Consider the following 13,576-nt stretch of genomic DNA (forward strand, 5'->3'; position numbering starts at 1 on the left):
AATGATATCGAAGGGTGTCGCATGCCAGCCGAATGTCGGGTCAAAAAATTGTTAAATTGGCATTCATAAAAAAACCATATGTACGTACATCTCGGCGCATATTCGCGTTTCAAGCACACACATGTATGTATGAATGTTTATATGTAAGTGGAAAAGTACACATGCATATATTAATGCACATATTCGGATATATGCATATGTATGTATGTATGTATATTCATATATACATTTGCACGCATATATGTACATTCATATGTTATCTTTAAATGTATACATACATATGCACATACATACATACATGCACGTCGGCTCGCACATACATACATACATATGTCTATCATTGCTTATTTTCCAAACATATACATTTAATAGCAATTTGAAAGTATTCACTGTATAAATACAAAGTATTTAGATATACATACATATGTACATATGTATACATACATACATACATATGTACACATGTGCATCAGAATATCGAGTCGCCGTCGAAATAAATAATATCTCTTGTTCTGTCACTCTCTCTATACCCTGCAATAATTATCTTTTGTATGTAAGTTACAAAAAAATGTAAAATTTGGTTACAAAATTATGTTTTTTGTAGGGTATTTTCGAGGCAATCACTTTGTGCAATAGTCCGCTTTTTATACTCTGAACCCATTGAAAATGGGAAATCAGGGTATAATGGTTTTGTGTAAAAGTATGTAACAGGCAGAAGGAATCATCGCAGACCCCACAAAGTATATATATTCTTGATCAGCACGACGAGCTGAGTCGATATAGCCCTGTCCGTCCGTCCGTCCGTCCGTCTGTCCGTCCGTCTGTCCGTATGAACGCCGAGATCTCAGAAGATATAAGAGCTAGAGAGCTGTGCTGTGCTGTGCATACTCGTGTATACCATACGCAGTACGAGTTTGCTTTATTTTTTCGATAACTCATCCGATAACTTTTTATCGAGAATAATCGAAAAATTGATTTTGTTTTTTGAGCCTCATTGGAATACTATTACACATAGAGACTTCAGATTTACTGTGTATATATATATGATGAATACAAACATTTTGTAATCAACAGATTTTGGATACCACGCCCCCTTCGCCCCCAATTTGCAAAACGTATTTCAAGTACTAGAGACTTGTGCTTTAGAATGTACACACATTTTGACCATATGATTACGCTCTGAAAATTTCATTAAGATTGCATGTCTACAAAAAAAGTTATTCATCAAATAAATTCTCATACTATTGCCCACACTGCAGCGCAGCCCAAGCGCAGTCGCTGCTTACTGCGCAGTTAGCAGAGCGCGGGCGCGTGAGGGTGGATGCATGTGTATGTATGTGTGCGTGCATAAAAGAAGTGCAGAATGATAAGAATATCAGCTTGGAGGGTTCAGGGTATCTCCTAGTCGAGCAGTCTCGACTAGAGTCTTCTTACTTGTTTGTTTTTCCATTCGTGTTTGCGCACTCACTCATGGAAATTACAAAAGGAAATAGCACGCGCCAGCTGCAGCAGGAGAATTAAAAGAAAAACACCGTCGGCCAAATCTCTTGTTTGCGTTTTTTCAGTAATGCAATTAACGATCAACAAACTGCACTTCATTCCATTGAATTTTAGGTTCATAATCGACCTCATTACAACTGATATTTCATTTTATGTGTAGTTTATGGAAATAGAAACTTACGACGCCCTATTTACAGCCTTAGCAACTTGTTCTTTAAAATAGCTAATCAGTTAATGACCCTTATGAAATAGTTTAGATATTCCTAAAAATAACAAAAGAGAACCTTTCAGTCGGGCGTTACCGGCTGTAGAATATTCATCTACATCCCATCAGCGATTTCGTAGCTAAGTTTAGCTCTAATACTGTAGAAAATTCAGTTTTCCCGATTTGCCACACTCCTAATAGGCGTAGACATCTCATATTTGGGCAGTTTTTAAAACGAGCAGTTTTAAACGAGCATATATCCGTCGAAGCCTTTTGGTCTTGGGTGGTCATCAATAGTGTCTAAAACGTAGCACGCCCCTAGTGAGCGTAAGATATATAATTATACCTTGAACCCATTGAAAATGGGAAATCAGGGTATAATGGTTTTGTGAAACGTATTTAACAGTCAAAAGGAGACCCCATAAAGGATGTATATTCTTGATCAGGACCAGTCGATATAGCCCTGTCCGTCTGTTCGTATTAACGCCTAGATTTCAGAAGCTATAAAAGCTAGAGAGCTGAAATTCGTGTATACCATACGCAGTACGTGTTTATTATATTTTTTCGATATTTCACCCGATAACTTTTTTAAAGAGAATAATCGAAAAATTGAATTTGTTTTTTCAGCCTCATTTGAACACTTTCAGACCTGGAGATTTCAGATTTACTGTATATTTACAAATAATGAATACAAATATTTTGTAATTTATATATTTTGGATATCAAGCCCTTCGCCACCAATTTGTTAAAAACGTATTTCAAGTACTAAAGACTTGTGCTTAATAATGTACAGACATTTTTGCATTATGATCATGCTCTGAAAGTTTCATTAATATTGCATGTTGTAGCTGAGTAGTCTCGACTAGAGCTTTCTTAGTTGTTTTACTTGCTCTTGTTTGTGTCCTCTGACTTTCATCACTTGAAAATAGAATTATGCCAATCAACTTGTAAATGAACATTATGCATACACATAATAAACTGTAGATGTCCCTTTTATATACTTGTACTTCATAGGTTCTTTTCATTATCCATTCTCATAACTTGGAAATGCTTTTAACATCAACTTATTATATGTATTTTTTTTACATACCATTTCTATACACAATGACATCACAGCGTTGAGAAATGTCATATTTTCAATCGTAGAAGGAAAATACTTAACCGCACAAAGCTGCTATTAATCAGGATGCCTCTTTATTATGTTGAGACGTTCTCATAAAGTAGAATCGAGAGATTTTAGTACACAGATTAACTTTTAGAAAAATTTTAAATTTCAGCCACTTGAAGTTGATAGAGAAAGCCATCTAAATACCTCGAGCAAGAAGCCATTAGAGTGCAACATTTGGCGACACTCTTAAGTGCAAAGGATTTTTATCGTTTTAAATGCGGGAAATGACTTGCAAAATAGTTAACAAAATGCAATTAAAATGCTGCAATTATAATTATAATTGGGCGCAACAAAACGGAACATAGCAATCAGAAAGCAGTCGAAAAGTCTAGTGCTCCGCCTTGCCCAGCATGAGTCTGACTGTTGCAGAGGTTAAAAAAAAAAATAAATAAATAAATGAAACAAATGAAAAGAAAACCCCGTGGGCTAAGTTAATCTGAAAAGCGTTAATTGCTGCCTGAACTGAATGAGCAACAGACAACAATACAATTATTCCAAGCGCAGCAAAGGATGAATGAATGTGCTTAGTTTAAAAAAATACCCCTAAAATCTAATTTTACTTTGGGTTTTAAAGGAATTATTTTTACATCAATCTAAAAATGAACTTATTACAAATATATTATTCAGAAAAAGTTAATATAAAGTAATATTTAAAATATTTGTGTGCTCTATAAAATGGCATCAACATTCTTTCATTTCATGTCTGATTATAATAATAATAGGATGTTTGCTAGGTTCATATTACGGATAATTTATATCACATACTAAAAGAAACAAGTAAGAAAGCTCTAGTCGAGACTGCTCGACTACGAGATCCCCTGAACCCTACAAGCAACTGATATTTCAAAAATAATTAGCAAACACACACGCACACACACACACACGCATACATACAAATACACGCACACACACACGCATACAAACAAACACACGCATATACACACACTCACATATACAGGCGATTGCGCTTGGGTTGCGCTGCAGTGTTGGCAATATAATGAGAACTTATTTGTTGAATAATTTAATTTCTAGACGTACGATCGTAATGAAACTTTCAGAATGTAATCATAATGTTAAAATGTATGTGTATACCGAAGCTCAAGTCTCTAGTATTTGATATACGACTTTTACAAAGATGAGGGTGAGGGGGTGGATTTAGGTGTGGGGGGTAAATTTTAACAAAAACCGAAATTGTATGACATACGTCTTAATATACATTTTCAATTTGGAGACTCTAGCTTGAAAGATGTAGGAGATATAATTTTTTAAGTGATCTTCGATAAGGTTTTTTATCGATAAAAAAATATCGGAATGAGTTATCGTTTTTTAGTGATAAACTCGATCTGCGCGTGATATATACGGACATTTAAAAAAAAAGTTGAAGTCTCTAGCTCTTATATCTTCTGAAATCGACGCGTTCATACATACGGACGGACGGACGGACGGACGGACGGACGGACGGACAGACAGACGGACAGGGCCAAATCGACTCAGCTTGTCGTCCTGATCAAGAATATATATACTTTGTGGGGTCTGCCACGCCTCCTTCTGCCTGTTACATACTTTTAACAAAACCATTATACCCTGATTTCCCATTTTCAATGGGTTCAGGGTATAACAAGAAAGAAAGCTCTAGTCGAGACTGCTCGACTACGAGATCCCCTGAACCCTAAAAGCAACTTATATTTCAATAATAATTAGCAAACACACACGCACACACACACACACGCATACATACAAACTCACGCGCACACACACACTCACATATACAGGCGATTGCGCTTGGGTTGCGCTGCAGTGTTGGCAATATAATCAGAACTTATTTGTTGAATAATTTAATTTCTAGACGTACGATCGTAATGAAACTTTCAGAACGTAATCATAATGTTTAAATGTATGTGTATACCGAAGCTCAAGTCTCTAGTATTTGATATACGACTTCTACAAAGATGAGGGTGAGGGGGTGGATTTAGGGGTGGGGGGTAAATTTTAACAAAAACCGAAATTGTATAAAATACATCTTTATATACATTTTTAATTTGGAGACTCTAGCTTGAAAGATGTAGGAGATATAATTTTTTAGCTAATCTTTGATAAGTTTTTTTATCGATAAAAAAAATATCGGAATGAGTTATCGTTTTTTAGTGATAAACTCGATCTGCGCGTGATATATACGGACATTTTTAAAAAAAGTTGAAGTCTCTAGCTCTTATATCTTCTGAAATCGACGCGTTCATACATACGGACGGACGGACGGACGGACGGACGGACGGACGGACGGACGGACGGACGGACGGACAGACAGACGGACAGGGCCAAATCGACTCAGCTTGTCGCCCCGATCAAGAATATATATACTTTGTGGGGTCTGCCACGCCTCCTTCTGCCTGTTACATACTTTTAACAAAACCATTATACCCTGATTTCCCATTTTCAATGGGTTCAGGGTATAAAAAGTGATCATCTTACATACACTTTTAAAACATGACGGCTTAATATCATGTTCACATGTGGCAGTTTATTATTAAGAAACTTCCTTATATTAATCGGTTTCCACTTACTCTAGGTCTCTAGTCTAAGCCAATGCTAGAGTTCTAGTCAGCGCAACACACAGGGGGCCATATTTCATAATCCTTTTGGGTTCTGAGATTGTTTTTGCTCAGCCACGAAGAGACCACTGACATTCTAATCGCTTAGCAGTGCACACAGCGTGCAGCCGGTTCCTTTCGTTGCCTTTTTGCATGCTGTTCGGATTGACTTTATACCCAGCACTAATTGGAGCAGGGTAAAATATACAATTCTGACTCCAGTAATGCACAATACCGTACGTTGTACGCGAAAGCGGTTTATGTTATTCTGAAAACTAAACCACATACATATAGATTTAATTATACCTCTACAATACTTTAAGCAGAACTTTAAAGGAAAGTATATATCATTCATTATTCATTGGCTACTCTGCTGTCATCTTATTTGCACATTTATAGGGTAACTTTCATTCGGGGACCGTTTTCAACAGTATTTTTGTCCCTTTTGTGCTTGCTTCCAATTTGTGAGTGATTTTAATTCTTTTTTCCAATTGGCTTGTTGATAACACATGGCGACAATTGGAAAGTGATGCGAACATTCGGCTCAATGAAAACAAAAATTTGTCAATTGGAGCAAAGAGACCTAGAAACTTACTTTTCCGGGTTCTTTGAAATAATTTCAATGAACTCAAACCGTTTGCAAACAGAATAAACGAAATAAATCATGAATCAATGAAATATGTTAAGGGCATACATACATACATATCCGTATATTCATTATGTGTTTTCATGTGCTACTCAACCTTACATAAAGTATTTGTACTCTTTAAAACGAGTCCATTGATAATGAAACTGTTTTTCAAAAATGTATATAAACAACAAGTAAGAAAACTCTAGTTGAGAGTGCTCGTCTAGATAGTACCCTGAACCAAACTAATAAAAACGCACATTTAGTATGGTTATGATTTCGATTTCGATGTATTTAAAAATGTAATTGAAATAGAAAACTCATTTTATTAAATATAACAAATTTTTAAACAATTAAAAAACTCTGAAATTTTAGTGGCAAAACTGAAATTGATTCACTGTTGCAGAAACGAACTGCAGATGTGATTCTAAGAATGTGCTAGAAGAAGTTTGAATGTATGTTTGCAAACGTATAGAAAAAGCGTTGTAGCTTTTGTTATTTTGTAACGTCGATTGACTTAACCGAATTTAATGAAACTTTCAGAAAATTATCTACATATTCTATTGAATAATTGACAAGCTTAAACAAAATTAAAAATAATTCACATTTATCTACAGTGGCATCTGACTTGATTGATAATGGTTTTAATCGATAATAAAATATTGGGTATTGATATCGATTTTTAAAGATAAACTTGACATCCGCGCTGTATAGACGGTCATTTAAAAAAAAAATCAAGTCTCTAGCTCTTATATCTTCTGAAATCAACGCGTTTATACATACGGACGGACGCACGGAGAGACTGACAGACGGACAGGGCTAAATCGACTCAGCACGTCGCCCTGATCAAGAATATATGTACTTTGTGGGATCTGCCACGCCTCCTTCTGCCTGTTACATACATTTTAACCATTATACCCTGATTTCCCATTTTCAATGGGTTCAGGGCATAAAAAGAGGATTGCGTGGTAGTATCACCACGGACAAATAAAATCATATAGTAGCCAGAGACTAGAAATGTTCGTATAGGATTTTCTACGATATCAGCAGATAAAGGCTGTTCTAATAAAACTATAGTTATTCTGTTTATGTTTAGATAAAAGCTATCAAATGACATTTTTTTTTTTTTCAAAATACATATATCAAAAAAAACCTTTTTCAACTCGTAATTTCTTATAATAAAGCAAGTTAACCTAATAATCATGTAAAGAATCAATTAAGCTTAATCTTGACCTTGACAGCCCAAACTGTGGAATCCATTTATGTCTGATTGATTGCATCCAAATAAAACATTTCACAAAGTTGAATATACTTATCTTTATTTATAATTGATTAACATAAGAACGATTTGAATTTCGCATATGTATTTGATTATACGTATCAATAGTGTGTATGTTTATTGTCCTGTATTTCATTTCTGAGTATTTCACTTGTAAATTGATAAATATGTGCTGTATTTATATGTGTTCTTACATGTATAGTTGTAATATTGTTTATTTAAATCAACGGGAACTTATATTTATTGTCTTATAGTAAATAGGTATTATATAACAATTATCCATTTTTATATAGTCCTTTATTATTATTTTGTGCATTGAATATATTTCTTAGTTAATTATTGGCCACAATCCGATATTAAAGTAAAATGACAAAACTAAATTTTAAATTTTTAAAAACTAATTTGATATTTTAATTTTGATAATATTTCTTTTATATTCTGATGAATGTTCCCTGATTATTATTGTTATATTTGTTAACCTATTTCTTATATAAATATGCTAAAAAAAAAATAAAAATTTTTAAAGTTAGAAAACCGCATTTTCGATTGCAATAAAATATATATCTTGATAATAATATATATTAACCATTGAATTGGAGGCTATAAGATGGCAACTCTTAAACAGTAACAGCAAAATTAGGAGGTTCAGTGCACATGATGGTAATGAGCCCAATAATTAGGTATTTGCAGATGAAGAAAATTGCAAAAGAACCCAACATAGAACAATTAAGAACGTTGCAGTCGGGTGTAAGCGATTACAGAATACTCATTCACACCATATTTTCTGAGTTGCCACAACGTCAATTCTTAAATACATATTCTATTGCGTAAAGTAATAGAGGATGCTATCAGCAATTTAGTTGTTTAGGTATGGATTTCTGCCTGTAATACTATACACAAATCGGTTCTTCTTGATTTTCCATAGAATTGTAACATTAGGCCACGTTCATTATTTCAGCGTTTTAGCCTTAAAACTGTAGGTACAGTTTTACCAGATTTTCCACTTTCGTGAGTATAATAAAATTTGTATTTTATAAGTACTTAAAACTTTTTTTATAGGTTCAAAATCAAAAGAATTCAGACACATTGTGTTGATGAATTTTACTTAATATACATGTACACCTTTAAGGAATGCATCGAAGTTTTGTTTAATTTTTTTGACAACTTTAATCCTCTTTATTTATCATAATTGGCTTACCTTTAAATTTGTCAATTAAATTGATCTTTTACATGTGATGGATCAAACATAAGGCGTTGGCTTTGCATTCAGGCTCTTGTAACGACACTATCCTTGATTTGATTGTCCAATAACTCAATTATTTATCTAAATGACCAGTGTGTTATTTGAGACCAGGTAAAACAACAACACCAACTAAAACATGGTGGCCTGGTTCATGTATTGCAGATGTGTTTTGTATTTGTGGCATGCATGCAATTGTCCGCCAAATAAACTAAATTGCTCAACTATAAATTTATTACAACTGCAACGAAGTCGGTATGTACGTGGACAATTATTATACTTTTTAAGACACGCTACTTGTGGCGTAGCTTTACTTGCAATAATATTCGTAAATGGATTTACGTCGAAAATGCAGATTCAATTTAGTATTTTTTTTATTTAGTTCGACAACGAAATTAAATAGATTTCGAAGATTGTAAATTATGTCTTTTTTAGTACAAAGACAAGAAATCAAGTTGCTTTATATACATATATTTGTATATCATTTTTATACCCTGAACCCATTGAAAATGGGAAATCAGGGTATAATGGTTTTGATAAAATGTATGTAACAGGCAGAAGGAGGCTTGTGTGCTTGTGTTTGTTTAAATGCGTGTGTGTGTGCGATTTATTATTGAAATATCAGTGGCTCGAAGGGTTCAGGGTCAAGCAGTCTCGGCTAGAGCATTCTTACTTGTTATACATATTTATACTCATTCACAAAGTGAAATGAGTGTATTGGTTTTGTGCATTGTCCGTCTTGCTGTCCGTGCGTCTGTCCGACTAAACGTATGAAAACAGTTTATTTCGACACTATTGAAGCTAGGGACTTGAAAATACAAAATCACGAGTTATGGCGGATGTATCTACGCACATTGGGGGCGTGGCAAATCGGACAAAATTGTATCTCCTAGAATTTTAAGGCTAGAACGTAAAATTTTTGCATGTGAGCTTATGTTATGATTCTATAAAGATTAATGAAAAAATGATATGTCTACGCCCACCAATTACCCTGTAATTTTATTAATTTTTTGAGCGTAAACATCCAAATTTAGCGGTTAGGTTACCGTGAGCTTGTTGAGCTGCCAAAAATGAAGTGTCTACGCCTAGTAGGGGTGTGAAAAATCGAGAAAAACTAAGTTTTTTACGGTATTAGACGTTAACTTGGCTACTTAATTGCTGATGCGGTGTGAATGAGTATTCCGCAGTCGGGCGTTACCCTTTTTACTAGCTTTATATTAGAATATGACAGAGATGTGATAATCAGTGTTGCAAAGAAGGCCTGTACATAACGATTAATTCAATGGAGGAGTACAGAGGTGAACAAAGATGAAATGGAAAGGAGAAAAAAGCTAGTAATTGTTAAATAAATAATGTTGTAAAGTTTGATCTTTTGCTTTTACGAGGCATCTGAGATTTGGGTATGATTATTCGGAAATAAAACTGAGACTGACTACACCAAATCAGATTCATGTAATAAAGAAAAAAGCAAACTAATATCCAATGGATCCAACGAATATCCATAAACACAAAAAGTATATATATATATATATAAAAAGTACGAATTCCATTTTATAATCAGTTATTTCGTAAAGTAAATATATGACTTGAAGTCCAACCGAACAATCCAAGATTTTTAGTGTTTAGTAGTGTGAAAGCTGAATTGGATACAATTACTGAGGAACAGCGAAGAAGATGAAGATGGAGCGAGCCCAGTATTTGTGGTCGACCACATGCACTTTGCAGTATGCAACGTCACGTAGCAGGATGCGAGTAAATTATGCATGCAGCTTCAAGAGCAATAAAACAGAATTTAATGGGAATTTAATGTTGAAAACATTATCAGGCTCTGCACTGGCCAAAGTGTGTGGATTCGACAAACAAACGGGCTCATTCCAACAAATAAGTGCGCGCTCGTATGGAGCTGTGGGTGGCGCATATAAGTGTGAAGTTTGCCGACTGTGCGACAATTGTCGAATCAGCCCATTTTTTATACTCGTTCAGGAAATGGAAGAGTGTTTTGGTTTTCTACAATGTCCATTTTCCATGTCCGGGAAACAGCCAATCAATAAAGCTGATATGATGCATTCCTGAGAAACGCAGAAAAACAATAGTTTTCTAATTATAAAATATTGTCAGATATTGTTAGAAAAAATATCGCACTAAAAAGTTTTCCAAGTGAATAACGGGGCCCCTCTTTGCAGATAAACTTATAATTTCAGCGATCCCCTATTGCAATTGCAAAGTGTCAAAGAAATAAACAAAATCTTGACTGTAACGTGATCGTACAACATATTATGGAGTCGGTTGCGTTCTACTCGTTTTACTTCTATGAGCTGCTGACGCGCAACAACTGTTATGCTGTTCTCTACGCCGATTCCTCAGCTAAATTAGGGAAAGAGTCTGCCGAGAGCCGGTGAGACTCGAGCAATGTATGAAATTCGTTAATGCGTAAATGCATGAGTGTAACTGAGTGAGTGAGTGTGTGGGTGTATGGATGTGTGGATGTGCGGGTGAGGGAGTGGTTTGGAGCGTGCTTCTGTTTGTTGGTTATGCAAGTAGGCTACTATTGCGAAAACCCTCCCTCTTACCAAATCGGTAGCATCAAGCGCACTTGAAGGCTTTGGCTCTTATCGCCCGCTGTCCACGCAGACTCGATAAACAAGCTCGACCGGCCAGAATATATGTAGCGAGACGTGTAGAGGAGGCTTGGAGGTTGCCGTCATTTGCACAAATGCGCATCATCATTTAGATTGTTCCGCTGTAGTCGAAATGCAACAATAGCATGAACCACATTGCTCGGACACTAAACTGAACGCCCACTTTTTCTGCCACGCATACAGCACCACCGGACGCGAACCATGTCCGCAGACTAACCAACCCATCCACCCACCAAGTCTGCAGCAATTGGAAGCTGTCGCGTTTCGTTCATCTCCCCCAAAATGGGAGTTGAGCTGCAGTCCGGGATTGCAATGCAACAGCAGCCACTTTGGCATTTTCAATAGCATGCATTTATGCAAATTCAATGCCAACTGCATCCCCGACTACACTTCCAGTTACCAAGTATAGCTCCAAGTCTACTGCACGCATACACACACTGATATGCATATAAATTTCTGATACATACATATACATATACATATACATATGTATATACATAAGCATACATACATACAGTATGTTTGTGTAATTAAATATTTGACCAACGCATACACCACCGATTCACATGCACATAATATCTCATATGATATGTATGTATACATTTTCGACATCTCTAACAATGGAATATAATTTGATATTTAATTATTTCAATTCTTGAAGAAGATTCAATAGTCTGCGTGTGCTTTATAATTAAAATAAAAAAATGTATGCTTCATTGCAATTCGTTTCTTGCAATTCGTTTTGATTCGCAAATATTTTTATGCTTGCAATTTTAAGTGCCAGCGTTTAGATAATTGTATGGTATACGCATATTATAGAAATCGAAGATGCAATTAGTAATCACAAACTATAAACAATAAATTAAAGCATATGATATGAAAATAGTATTACTTATTGCGATGTTCTTCCATACATATAATTTAGTAATACATATAATTTAATTATATAAATGCATATTTTTCGTTCCTTATTTCACTTTTTAGCTAATGGAGATATGTTTGGTAAATGTAGGCTTTACACAGATTTTTATTGTCTTCGGGGCCAACAATTGAAGAAAATTTAATTAGCTTGGCGCTGTTTTAATATTAGAAATAACATTGTTGGGGACTTCTGCCTTATAGGGTTTGAAAATATGGCTTGTAAAACATTTGATTTTTTATTACCTAAGTTTTCTCAATAACATATCTATATCTGAGATCTTCTATCTTCATTAAAGTTATTTATACTCTATATATACAATTTCGGTATAGTGTTAAACAATAACTTATTACATATATGGAATTTAATAAATTATTGTTGATTTTCCTTTTGTAAACGTCAATCTTAATTTTTATTTTTCTTTCTTTTTTCTCGGAAGACATTTCTGTATTGCATTATTCATTATATAACTTTTGATATTTTTTATTATCTAATGTGAGCAAATAAGCTCAGTATAATAACTTACATATAAAATTTTTTGTTAGCATTGGTTTTCGTGTTGTATAAAATTATTGTTTTATTTATTGTAAGTAGGGGCTCAATTGGACTTTGAACTAAATGGGTTCTCATTATATGTATGCATATTATTATTCATATAGTACATATATGAGTATATCTGACCAATTTCGATTTTATGTCACCTGGCTTTGGTTTTATATTGACGAATGAATATGAATTTTTATGTATGTAATTGCGATTATGGGTAGCCAACTCTTCGTTTCTTATATTCCCCACAAAAACTGGATTCGATTTCTCTGCAAATAATTTTTTGGAATAAAGCTACAGAATTTGTCCCATGTTGATACGATAGTGCCAAATGGCTTGGTTCATGTATTCATTAAGTTCAGACAGACGGCCATACACCAGGACGGAAATTTTATAAAACTAATCAGATCATTCAGTGCGTAATTATTTATGCACAGAAACAGAAACAACCATATATATATATATATATATATATATATATATATATATATATGATTTCTGATGATGATTCTGATTTCTGTTACTTTTGCTTTCTTTGATAAAGTTGAAACTATAAGATTTAGAAATTTTGACAGTTCAGCTATAATAAAATTGCGAATATATTTCTTGAAAAAAGTAAACAAGCGTCCTGATATCATATTGAGTTAAACCAAGTAAATTGATCGATTAGCAGTAATCAACAACTATGTATATGTTCTAAGCCCAAACAATGTAGAAATTCAAGCACAGAAAGGTGACTAATGAAAAAGATCATCATTGTATATATATATATATATATATATATATATATATATATATATATATATATATATATATATATGGATATATATATATATATATATATATATATATATATATCCATTG

The 13,576-nt window shown here is 34.1% G+C and overlaps 1 protein-coding gene across 1 annotated transcript in view; it reads left to right on the plus strand.

Moving 5' to 3' along the window:
• Ns4 (Nucleostemin 4) overlaps positions 1-13,576 on the plus strand; it is a 139,353-nt gene that overhangs the window by 87,196 nt on the left and 38,581 nt on the right. The window lies entirely within an intron of this gene.

Source organism: Drosophila navojoa, chromosome 3, assembly GCF_054131105.1.
Source record: "Drosophila navojoa isolate 15081-1374.11 chromosome 3, UAZ_NAV_1.0, whole genome shotgun sequence".
Lineage (NCBI taxonomy): Eukaryota > Metazoa > Arthropoda > Insecta > Diptera > Drosophilidae > Drosophila > Drosophila navojoa.